Here is a 12,656-nt window from a genome sequence, read left to right as displayed (position 1 = left end):
ACTTACTCCTCATCCTTAAGTGTCCCGCTTGCGTCGCATCATTAGCTAACTTTTGAGGTGGCGCGATCGGCTAAGATGCTTGAGGAGGGCGGCCACGTGTGTTTGTGTGGCAGAGGTCCCAAGTTCGAGGCACGTATGAGCCAAATCGGGAGGAAGTGGTACTTGCTAAGCAAGCAGTGTGACATCCTTTACACTTAGAGAGACAAACTTAAATAAGAAATTCAATACTTCATCACTTTATTTCTTTTAAACAAAATAACAGTATCAATAATAAAAGCGCAAATAAAGCAATACAAATCAGTGACAGAAAAAACAAGCATCCCATGCACACAGAAATGTTTGCTTCACAGGATACAACCAGACCATGTTCATTTCAGTGTGGTTTGTGACCAATCCACATAGGAGTGAAGCAGCAGCTTTCAGATTCACCCTAACTTCACTGATTCTAGATCAGTACATATCCTCCCTATCTTATCCAAAATCAGTACTGAGGACAACCATGTCGTTTTGGGTTGGGAAGCCCTGCTGTAACATAAGGTGATGGCTACTGCTGCTTTCAGTGTGAAAAGAGTGAAAGTCAAATATCATGAAATCAAAATTACACTGAAATTAATCTTCCCTGTAATCAAGACTTCCGAGTCTTAATCAACGGTATTGATACTTCACAATTAAATAAAGAACAAATGTTGTTAAACTGAAACCTTTCGTATTATGGCTAAAACTGACATTATCAAACATGATTCAGATATAATAGCATCGACCAGGCCAGCAGGTGAGTGCAATATACTTGAGTGCGCTGGTTCGGCCTATGTGTTGTAGAGCTAAGCTTTGTGAGGCTATTGTAGAGTGAAGCAACGGAAAACACTTACAAAGACAGCGGGACAGACAGACACATGAGTCGTATTCATAAGGGCAGTCCATCGCCAAAACCTTTTGCAATGTAAAATGAAAACGATCGCTTCCTATTTCACAAGTCCCTTTCTGTTTCACTCCGTTTTCTTCCGTTTGGTGCCTAATGAATATGACCCTAGACAGACACATTGCTGGTAGGTGTATTGTGGTGCAGAGTGGATCACGGTGCAGGGTGGCGGTGGTGCCCCCGGTGGGTTACGCCCGGTATAGCAGGATCCTCTCAGCGCATACCTGGCCCATCAGGCTGGCATACTGCTCTACCTCAGTCTCGTCATTGGAGCCCTTCTGTTTTTGGGCATAGGGCAAGACTGTCCGTACAGCACCAGAGAACGACCCAGGTCCTTCAGTACTTGTGTATCACCTGGACAGACAGACAGACAGACAGACAGACAGACAGACAGACAGACAGACAGACAGACAGACAGACAGACAGACAGACAGACAGACAGACAGACAGACAGACAGACAGACAGACAGACAGACAGACAGACAGACAGACAGACAGACAGACAGACAGACAGACAGACCAGAGGTGAATTCAGTGATGCGAAGCGTTCTGAACATTGACGATAGAGATAGACTGATAGAACATGATTCTCTATTCTACATGACAGACACTCCTATATGTTCTTCACTAAAGATTTCTGTTGGAACTTTAAATGAAGTTTTATATATATATAGTTTTATATAACATACTTAAAGACTTCGTAAGAACTACATAAATGCTTCACAAGACATATATAAGCATATGTAATACTCTATAAATGGTGTGTAAACATACATAGTTATGTCATATTTGGCAAATCACCCTGCATTGGGAATTGTTAAGTAACCCTTTATACACTATTTATAAAGTATGACATACTCTTATAGATTTGTGAAGCATTTATGTCGTGCTTATGAAGATTTTATGTATGCTATAAAAATTATTTATAAGTTTAACTTCTTTAAAGTGGGACTGGAACATTCTGTAATGTTACATCCTTATGAACAGGCTCAAACCAATCACAAGACATAGCCAAACGCAGACACACAACACCCTCGTTTCAGAGAACTGGGCCTTCTACTTCGCTGCCTTCTCTCATACACCTCTGTTGGCATGGACAGGTTGTTAGACCATGGGCAATTGTTCCAGGAATCCAGGAACCATCACACCAAGAGCATACATAACCTCCATCTCCTCAGCCCCAGTTCCCCATACTCCTAAACCTGGAGACATAGAGGCACGTTGGTCTGAGTTTGGGTTGTTTACAATGCCTCGCTCCTGGCAGGAGTCTCATTAGGTGCTCAGTCATAAAGGCTGCTAGTGACTTCCCTGAAGACCAGTGAGGAAAGTACTATTTTGAAAAGTAATAAAGTTCGAAGGGCTAAAAATGGTCCTCGGAGAGTTGAGTGGAAAAAAAGGTGAAGAGGTTGGTAATTCCTGCCAGTTAACGCACAGCAGTGCCAACAGTCAGAAAGGAGGCACAGGGCATTGGGGAATATCATGTCTCCTGGGTTTACCTTTCTACACATGCATTAAGGGCCATATTCTGACTTCAGAGTCATGAAATACAACTGGATCCAGAATTTCAAGAGGTCCAAGAACAGTGCCTTAAGGAACCCCTTAACTATTTTTTCCCCCTTTGCAAGTATCCCATTGACATCAATGAATGATATACGCCAAAGTTCTAATTGTGCACGCTTACTGTATCTATAGGAATCAGGCCGATACTGTACAACCCGCACACTTTGAGGGCCTAAATCAGTCTATCAATCAGTAGACCACCAATGGCCATTTCACTATCAAGTTGTGGTGTAGACTGACCATTCAGCCACATGTACTGTAGCACCAGCCAGGAGGGAGACAAACACGGATTCCACACAGGTGGTGCAGCCCCGTAGCAACACATGAGCAAAGCAGAAGGAGAGTTATGATTGAGATTAACAGATGAAAAAAACTACCCGCCACCCTCTTCATTACTTTACTCTTCCAGCTAGAGATAGGCGAAGCTAAGGGTGTTGTATGGTGTGCGTTCTCTTATTGCGCCCAATTTCACTGAATTTCTCAAACTATCCACCCAACTACGCGCCACTAAAGCCCATCTCTGCTGTCCAGCTGAAGAGCTATGAGACAGAGGGAGATGGACTAACAGAGAGACGGAAAATACTACTATCATACAGTCGTGGGTTAAAATATTGGCACCCTTGCATTTTTTCAAGTAACTCACAATATTTCCTAAAAATAATTTGAAATTGCCAAAGTATTTGGTCTCCACAGTACTTTATTTCACTGTTAATATTACATAACCTTTGCTTTTGTAATATATCCATTTAAAATCAGAAAAAAAAACAGAAATTGCAATGACAAAATTACAGACACCCTAGACTTGATATTTGGTAGCACAACCTTTGCTCAAAATAACTGCACTGGCAGTTTGGCCCACTCCCCTAATGCGAACTGCTCCAGTTCTCCCATATTTGAAGGGTACCTTCTCCTAACTGCTGTTTTCAGATCTCTCCAGAAGTTTTCAATGGGATTTAGATCTGGACTCATTGCTGGCCACTTCAGAACAGTCCAGCGTTTTGCCTTGAACCTTTCCTGAGCACTTTTTGAAGTGTTTTTGGGGTCATTGTCCTGCTGGAAGACCCATGACCTTCGACAAAGACCCAGCTTTCCAACACTGGGTCCAACATTGCGCTCCAAAATGCCTTGGTATTCTCCTGATTTCATGATGCCATGCACACTTTCAAGGCACCCAGTGCCAGAGGCAGCAAAGAAACCCCAAAACATCACTGAACCTCCTCAATGTTTGACTGTACTGAAGGTGTTCTTTTTTTTTGAAGGCTTCATTTTGTTTTCTGTAAACTTAGAGATGGTGTGCTATACCAAAAAGCTCTAATTTGGTCTCATCTGTCCACAGGACATTCTCCCAGAAGGATTTTGGCATGTTCGGGTGTGTTTTGGCAGTCGGGCTTCTTATGTCTAAGCATCAGCTGTCAGAGCAGCTTACCGATCGATCACTGTACCTGTACGCAGCCAATCTGTAAATAGCATACCCAACTACCTCATCCCCATATTGTTACTTATCCTCTTGCTCTTTTGCACCCCAGTATCTCTACTTTCACATCATCATGTGCACACCTATCACTCCAGTGTTAATGATAAATTGTAATTATTTTGCCTCCATGGACTATTTATTGCCTTACCTCCCTACTCTTCTACATTTGCACACACTGTGTGCTTTCTATTGTGTTATTAACTGTATGTTTGTTTATGTGTAACTCTGTGTTGTTGGTTTGTCTCATGGCTTTGCTTTATCTTGGCCAGGTTGCAGTTGTAAATGAGAGCTTGTTCTCAACTGGCCTATCTGGTTAAATAAAGGTGAAATAAAGAAATGTCTCTTTCTCAGCAGTGGGGTCCTCCTGGGTCTCCTACCATATAACCCCTTTCATTGAGTTCGCGACGGATGGTGTGAGCTGAAACTGTCGTACCTTGTGTCTGAAGATCAGCTTGAATCTGTGTGGCAGTTGATCAAGGTGCTTTCTCCACCATTCAAACAATCCTTCACTGTAATCTTCCATAAGTTCTCTCTTGCGGCCACGTCCAGGGAGGTTGGCTACAGTGGCATGGGCCTTAAACTTCTTGATAACATTACATACGGTGGAAACAGGAACATCAAGGTCTCTGGAGATGGACTTGTAGCCTTGAGATTGTCCATGCTTGGCTAAAATCGTGTCTGACCTCCTCAGAAAATTCTCAGATTTTCTTTACTTTCTCCATGCTAATTGGGGTAAACACAGTGACACAAAACAGGAGAATGAGTCCATTTCTCTATTCAAACTAGTTGAATGAGTAATTTTTATATTGCGGGCACTGGCAACTTACCACAGGTGAGTTCAATTCCAAAGTAAAGGAGAATCACCTGCTTGAAATCATATTATTTCAAACTATTTCTAGAAGGTGCCAATAATATTGTCCGGTCCATTTTAGGATTTCCTTATAGAAAAAGCTAACATTTAGTCAATTATTCAGATGTTTTTGTTTTGTTCATCTGCAAACCAAAGACATACATACAGTTGAAGTCGGAAGTTTACATACACCTTAGCCAAATACATTTAAACTCAGTTTTTCACTAGTCCTGACATTTAATCATAATAAAAATTCCCTGTCTTAGATCAGTTAGGATCACCACTTTATTTTAAGAATGTGAAATGTCAGAATAATAGTAGAGAGAATGATTTATTTGAGCTTTTATTTCTTTCATCACATTCCCAGTGGGTCAGAAGTTTACATACACTCAATTAGTATGTGGTAGCATTGCCTTTAAATTGTTTAACTTCGGTCCAAAATTTCTGGTAGCCTTCCACAAGCTTCCCACAATAAGCTGGGTGAATTTTGGCCCATTTCCCCTGACAGAGCTGGTGTAACTGAGTCAGGTTTGTAGGCCTCCTTGCTCGCACACACTTTTTCAGTTCTGCCCACAAATTGTCTATAGGATTGAGGTCAGGGCTTTGTGATGGCCACTCCAATACCTTGACTCTGTTGTCCTTAAGCCATTTTGCCACAACTTTGGAAGTATGCTTGGGGTCATTGTCCATTTGGAAGCCCCATTTGCGACCAAGCTTTAACTTCCTGACTGATGTCTTGAGATGTTGCTTCAATTTATCCATATAATTTTTCACCCTCATGATGCCATCTATTTTGTGAAGTGCACCAGTCCCTCCTTGCATCCATCTGGTGTTTGCTCCTGCCTAAATAAAGTGTGCGCCTGTTCACAACTCTCTGCTCTCCTGCACCTGACTTCGCTACTAGTACGCACACCCGTGACACTAATGGTGTTGCGTACTATGGCTTGTACAAATGAACGTGGTATCTTCTGGCGTTTGGAAATTGCTCCCAAGGATGAACCAGACTTGGGGGGTCTACTGGTCTTGGCTGATTTTATTTTGCCATGATGTCAAGCAAAGATGCACTGAGTTTGAAAGTAGGCCTTGAAATACATCCACAGGTACACCTTCAATTGACTCAAATGATGTCAATTAGCCTATCAGATGCTTCTAAAGCTATGACATCATTTTCTGAAATTTTCCAAGCTGTTTAAAGGCACAGTCAACTTAGTGTATGTAAACTTCTGACCCACTATAATTGTGATACAGTGAATTATGATACAGTGAATTATAAGTGAAACAATCTGTCTGTAAATAATTGTTGGAAAAATTACTTGTGTCATGCACAAAGTAGATGTCCTAATCAACTTGCCAAAACTATAGTTTGTTAACAAGAAATTTGTGGAGTGGTTGAAAAACAAGTTTTAATGACTCCAATCTAAGTGTATGTAAACTTCCAACTTCAACTGTATGTGGATACCAAAATAATTTCTAATTTCAACAGTTTTTTGGAAGAAAAAAGTGAGAGGGTGCTAATATTTTTGGCCATGGCTGTATATAGTCTTGGCATGTCATGACTTTTGATAACCTGCCCACTTACTTTTCCACTTGTAGGGCATTAGTGTGATCTAGATACAGAGCCCTAACAATCCTTTAAATCCATTCACTGTCCATGATGATTATTATGAAAGGAGTGGAGAAGAGGAAGAGGAGAAGAGAGGGTGCCAAATGGCCACTCTGGATGCTTTCTGACTTCAGTGAACATTTGTTTCTTCCACAGCTCAGCACATGTTATTCAATAATACAGTATTTCCACTGGGTCATTAGGGAGGCACTGGAATTAGCTCTTGGGCTCCCAATTTCTATTTATTTTTGCTCTCCTCTTATATTTAGAGTGAGACATTGAATTCACAGTTTTGCTTCACATTTTATTTAAACACTTGGTTTTCCTCAGTTTTTTTAATCTCCTCTAAAATGCTGATTTGTTGAAATCTATTACGTTAAATTCAACTTTTTAAAGAAAAAAATCTGCAATGTCTCACAACTTTAATATGTGCACCTGTGGCTTCACAAGAGTAAATACGTTCTGTAACATTTTCATATTCACATTAACACCCAAAATGAGACAAAGGGGCTCATGTTTGGGATGACTGACAGGACACAATGCAATCAATCTATCTATTGGTTCTACATTGATATTGATTACTGCATTGTTTGATTTAGAGCTTGCAAGAAAGGCATTTCACTGTACTTGTGCACATGACATTAAAACTTGAAACATATCTGAGCCCGTATTTAAAAAGGGCCTCAGAGTAGGAGTGCTGATGTAGGATCAGTTTAGTCTTTTTAGATCATATTGAATCAGATTACAGTGGGGTTGGAAAATTATTGACAGCTTTGATAAAGAAGAGCAAAAATGACTGTATGAAATAAATTATTTCCCAATTTTTTGAGCATACAATATAGCTCAGTATTTTAATTATTTATTTTGTACAGTCATTTTTGCGCATCTTTATTAAGGGTGTCAATCATTTCGGACCCCACTGTATAGGGACATGGTGGGGACTTGATCCTAGATGAGCACTTTTTTAAAAAATGGGCCCTGGCGTTGAGGACAGGATGGAGCTCTATGGCGCTGTTAGCAATATGCTATCTGGCATTGAAAAGCGGATAGAACTCTGTTAGTGATTTTAGCGGGGACACTGTGTGACATTCCTGTGCCTGTCTATCACAGTGTTGACAGCAGAATGGAGTTATTTTGCCAGAGGAAAGCAGAGACCAGAGAGAATACTAAACAGTTGTTTTGCCCCAAATGACATCCTATTCCCTATATAGTTCCCTACTTTTGACCAGAGCCCTAACAAAAATAGTGCACCATGTAGGGAATAGGATACCATTTTGGACTCAGACAGCCAGTCATAAACAGAGCTGGATGATAGAGGCAGAGGCTTTTAGCTGCCGAATTAACCTTGCCAATAACACTGAGCAGAGCTGTCACAAGAGAGAGGAGACCAGGTCTCTCTTTCTCTCTCGCTCTTCCCATCTGTCAGACAATCCAAACATCCGCTCCTCTTATAAACACGTCTCTTTCCCTTTTACCCTCATTCGCTCATTTATTCCCCCATCCATCTATCCATCCATCCCTCCCTCTCTCTCTCCTCCAGGGCTCCTGCCTGCTGAGCTGCTCCAAACCCCCTCGGTTCGTCCGGGCCACCGGACGTCCACTGACAGGGCCGCAGAGAGGGAAAACTGCTTCCAGGTCAGATGTCAGGGGTAAAGAGGGGAGAGTAGTGTCTCTGGAGTGAGAGGGTCAGGACGAGATGAGGGGTTCTGGGACTTTGACACTCTGGCACGCTCCTCCATGGTGCAGAGAGGATGCTTGGTAATTTGCAGGCAGCAGAGTTTTTATTCATGTATCCTTTATTTAAGTGACATTGAGATTAATATCTCTTTCAAGTGAGCCCTGGCCAAGAAAGCAACATACAATATTGATTTGTGGACCCAGGGTGGGGCCGTTTCATGTGGTTTCATCAACGTTGATCAGTACAATATCTATCTAAAGGGACGTTAATAAGGCAGAGAGGTGCCACAGTTCCAGACTAAAACCAAGTGTCTCGCTGAATTAAAACAGCTCTAAGCTTAGACTCTCCCACTACATCCATCCATCCTCTCCATCCCTCCCATCTCAGCTCCGACATGAGGATTTGGAGAGAAGAGGAAAGAAGAGGTGAGGAGGAGTGATCTCTCTCAGGATGAAGGGATAGAATGATCCACTCAGGATGAGAGCATTAGTGTTATAGCCAGACCTAGGAGTTAGTGGCATTTGTGATGAGCATAAGTAAATTGCCTCTGACAACCAGTCAGAGAGAGACTGATCATTTCTTTGTCAGTGGGCAAATGTACAAAATCAGCAGGGGATCAAATACTTTTTTCCCTCGCTGTAAGAAAGCAAATTTATCCTCTTACATCTACACGTTCCGCTAGCGGAACGTCTGCTCCAATATCCAATGATGGGCGGGGCGCGAAATACAAACTCCTCTAAAATCCGAAAACTTCCACTTTTCAAACATACGACTATTTTACAGCTATTTAAAGACAAGACTCTCCTTTATCTAACCACACTGTCCGATTTCAAAAAGGCTTTACAGCGAAAGCAAAACATTAGATTATGTCAGCAGAGTACCCAGCCAGAAATAATCAGACACCCATTTTTCAAGCTAGCATATAATGTCACATAAACCCAAACCACAGCTAAATGCAGCACTAACCTTTTATGATCTTCATCAGATGACACACCTAGGACATTATGTTATACAATACATGCATGTCTGTTCAATCAAGTTCATATTTATATCAAAAAACAGCTTTTTACATTAGCATGTGACGTTCAGAACTAGCATTCCCACCGAACACTTCCGGTGATTTTACTAAATTACTCACGATAAACGTTCACAAAAAGCATAACAATTATTTTAAGAATTATAGATACAGAACTCCTCTATGCACTCGATATGTCCGATTTTAAAATAGCTTTTCGGATGAAGCACATTTTGCAATAATCTAAGTACATAGCCCGGCATCACAGGGCTAGCTATTTAGACACCCAACAGTTTAGCCTTCACCAAAATCACATTTCCTATAAGAAAAATGTTCTTACCTTTCCTGTTCTTCGTCAGAATGCAGTCCCAGGACTTCTACTTCAATAACAAATGTAGGTTTGGTCCCAAATAATCCATCGTTATGTTCCATCAACGACGTTTTGTTCGTGCGTTCTAGACACTATCCCAACGCTAAATCTCGGTCACAAGCATGGCGCAGAATGTGACAAAAAAATTCTAAATATTCCATTACCGTACTTCGAAGCATGTCAACCGCTGTTTAAAACCAATTTTTATGCAATTTATCTCGTAGAAAAGCGATAATATTCCGACCGGGAAGGTGCATGCCTGTAAACTGAGGGAAAAACCGAAAGCCGGGGGCGGGGCGGGTCACGAGCGTAAGGCTTACTCCACTGAGAGACCACTTAGCTTTTGCTCTCCTTTGTTTCAGCCAGGGCTTTGAATTACGTCATTCCTGTTTTTCCCGGGCTCTGAGACCCCATTGGAGACGTGGGTATTGTCACGTAACAGCAGAGATCCTTAGTTTTTGGAAGAGATGTCAAAGAAAGAAAATAAATGGTCAGAGAGGGTACTTCCTGAACAGAACCATCTCAGGTTTTTGCCTGCCATAGGAGTTCTGTTATACTCACAGACACCATTCAAACAGTTTTAGAAACTTTGGAGTGTTTTCTCTCCAAAGCTAATAATTATATGCATATTCTAGTTTCTGGGCAGGACTAATAATCAGATTAAATCGGGTACGTTTTTTATCCAGCCGTGAAAATACTGCCCCCTAGCCATAAGAGGTTAAATAGCCCGTCTTACATCAGTTGATATATCAAAGTGCTTTACAGAAACCCAGCCTAAAACCCCAAACAGCAAGCAATGCAGGTGTAGAAGTACGGTGGCTAGGATAAACTCCCTAGAAAGTCCAAAACCTAGGAAGAAACCTAGAGAGGAACCAGGCTATGAGGGGTGGCCAGTCCTGAAAGAAAGAAAGAATTAGAGAGAGCATACTTAAAATCACACAGGACACCACCAGTACAGAGCTTGCTCAGGAATGGCAGCAGGCAGGTGTGAGTGCATCTGCACGCATAGTGAGGCGAATACTTTTGGAGGATGGCCTGGTGTCAAGAAGGGCAGCAAAGAAGCCACTTCTCTCCAGGAAAAACATCAGGGACAGACTGATATTCTGCAAAAGGTACAGGGATTGGACTGCTGAGGACTGGGGTAAAGTCATTTTCTCTGATGAATCCCCTTCCCAATTGTTTGGGGCATACGGAAAAAAGCTTCTCTGGAGAAGACAAGATGAGCGCTACCATCAGTCCTGTGTCATGCCAACAGTAAAGCATCCTGAGATCATTCATGTGTGGGGTTGCTTCTCAGCCAAGGGAGTGGGCTCACTCACAATTTTGCCTAAGAACACAGCCATGAATAAAGAATGGTACCAACACATCCTCCGAGAGCAACTTCTCCATCCAGGAACAGTTTGGTGACGAACAATGCCTTTTCCAGCATGATGGATCACCTTGCCATAAGGCAAAAGTGATAACTAAGTGGCCCGGGGAACAAACATCGATATTTTGGGTCCATGGCCAGGAAACTCCCCAGACCTTTATCCCATTGAGAATTTGTGGTCAATCCTCAAGAGGCTGGTGGACAAACAAAAACCCACAAATTCTGACAAACTCCAAGCATTGATTATGCAAGAATGGGCTGCCATCAGTCAGGATGTGGCCCAGAAGTTAATTGACAGCATGCAAGGGCGGATTGCAGAGGTCTTTAAAAAGAAGGGTCAACACTGCAAATATTGACTCTTTGCATCTAACTTCATGTAATTGTCAATAAAAGCCTTTAACACTTATGAAATGCTTGTAATTATACTTCAGTATTCCATAGTAACATCTGACAAAATTATCTAAAGACACTGAAGCAGCAAAATTTGTGGAAATTAATATTTGTGTCATTCTCAAAACTTTTGGCCACGACTGTACTTGAAACGGAAGGCCCACCGCGTCATCACAGATCCCACACACCCCAGCCACAAGCTGTTCACTCCCTTACAGTCAGGCAGATGGTATCAGAGCATGAGGTCTGACATCAACAGGCTCAGAGAGTTCAACAGGCTCAGAGTTTTCTATCTACAAGCCATCAGACTGCTGAACACTTGAACTGGACTGACAACCTGCTCTGATTCTCCACACCATAGCAAACATGCACTAACTCACGCACACAGGCATACAAACATCCAGAAACACACCATAACTGCTGCAACCAGACTCTTATGATTGCACAATTTCAAACACTTGACCCCAAAGTCTCTCTCCTCTCTCAAAACACGTGTACATATTGGATTGGCATTATTTCTTATTGTTAGATTGTAGAGAAGGAACCTGCAAGTAAACATTTCTTTGGACGGTGTACACCATGTGTATCCCATACATATGACTAATAAAACTTGAAACACTATAATGAAGGGGTTAATGGTAATGTGGCTCTGGTGAAACAAGCCATAGGCTTTGTCTGTCTATAAGAGTTATAATATAGGCTACTGAAATTGTCAAGGGATAGTTACATACTGGCATTTGGATGATTGGCACTTGACAGTGCAGCAGACATCATTAACCCATGGGTTATGGTTGATGGGAAACCTCCATTAAAAGTGCTCTTCAGTCCAGGACTAGGTTCAATCTGTGTCTGGGAAACTCTACAAGGTAGTGAGAGCAGTGGTCCTCCAAGGCTCAACTGGTAGAGTAAAGCACCTCTCTTCTGTGGGGATAACTCACACATTGACAGGCCTCCAATTAGGCCTCCCGACTTTGGCCACAAAGTCTCTCTACCTCCCTCACTCTCACTTCTCATCTCCTTCTCTCAACCTCCCTCCCTCTCTCACTCCCGCTCTTATGACACCAACACTCCTGTCTCTCTACCTATCACACTTTTCCTCTCACTCTTTCACTGCCTCCCAGCTCACTCTGTGTCCCTTGCCCGCATTTCACCTCCCTCTCTCCACCAATCACCTACCCTCCTCTCTCTAGGAGTAGACCTTTCCCTTTTTAAACTAATGGTCCTATGCACTGCTGACATAGTGTCTCTTCCATTACCCCCTCCATACACACATCCACACACAAACACGGAAACGCATACACTTACATACCCACGGGGAATGCCCCTGCATGCACTCACACACACAGAAACACACATACTCATGTACGTACGTACGTACACGCACACACACACACACACACACACACACACACACACACACACACACAC

The 12,656-nt window shown here is 42.2% G+C and overlaps 1 pseudogene; it reads right to left on the bottom strand.

Moving 5' to 3' along the window:
* Positions 1 to 213: 213 nt before the first annotated feature.
* LOC115163466 (arginyl-tRNA--protein transferase 1-like) overlaps positions 214 to 12,656 on the bottom strand; it is a 174,578-nt pseudogene continuing 162,135 nt past the window's right edge.

This window comes from Salmo trutta, chromosome 2 (assembly GCF_901001165.1).
Source record: "Salmo trutta chromosome 2, fSalTru1.1, whole genome shotgun sequence".
NCBI classification, from domain to species: domain Eukaryota; kingdom Metazoa; phylum Chordata; class Actinopteri; order Salmoniformes; family Salmonidae; genus Salmo; species Salmo trutta.
Note: the sequence above shows the minus strand (reverse complement) of the source record. Positions and strands in the feature narration are given on the sequence as shown.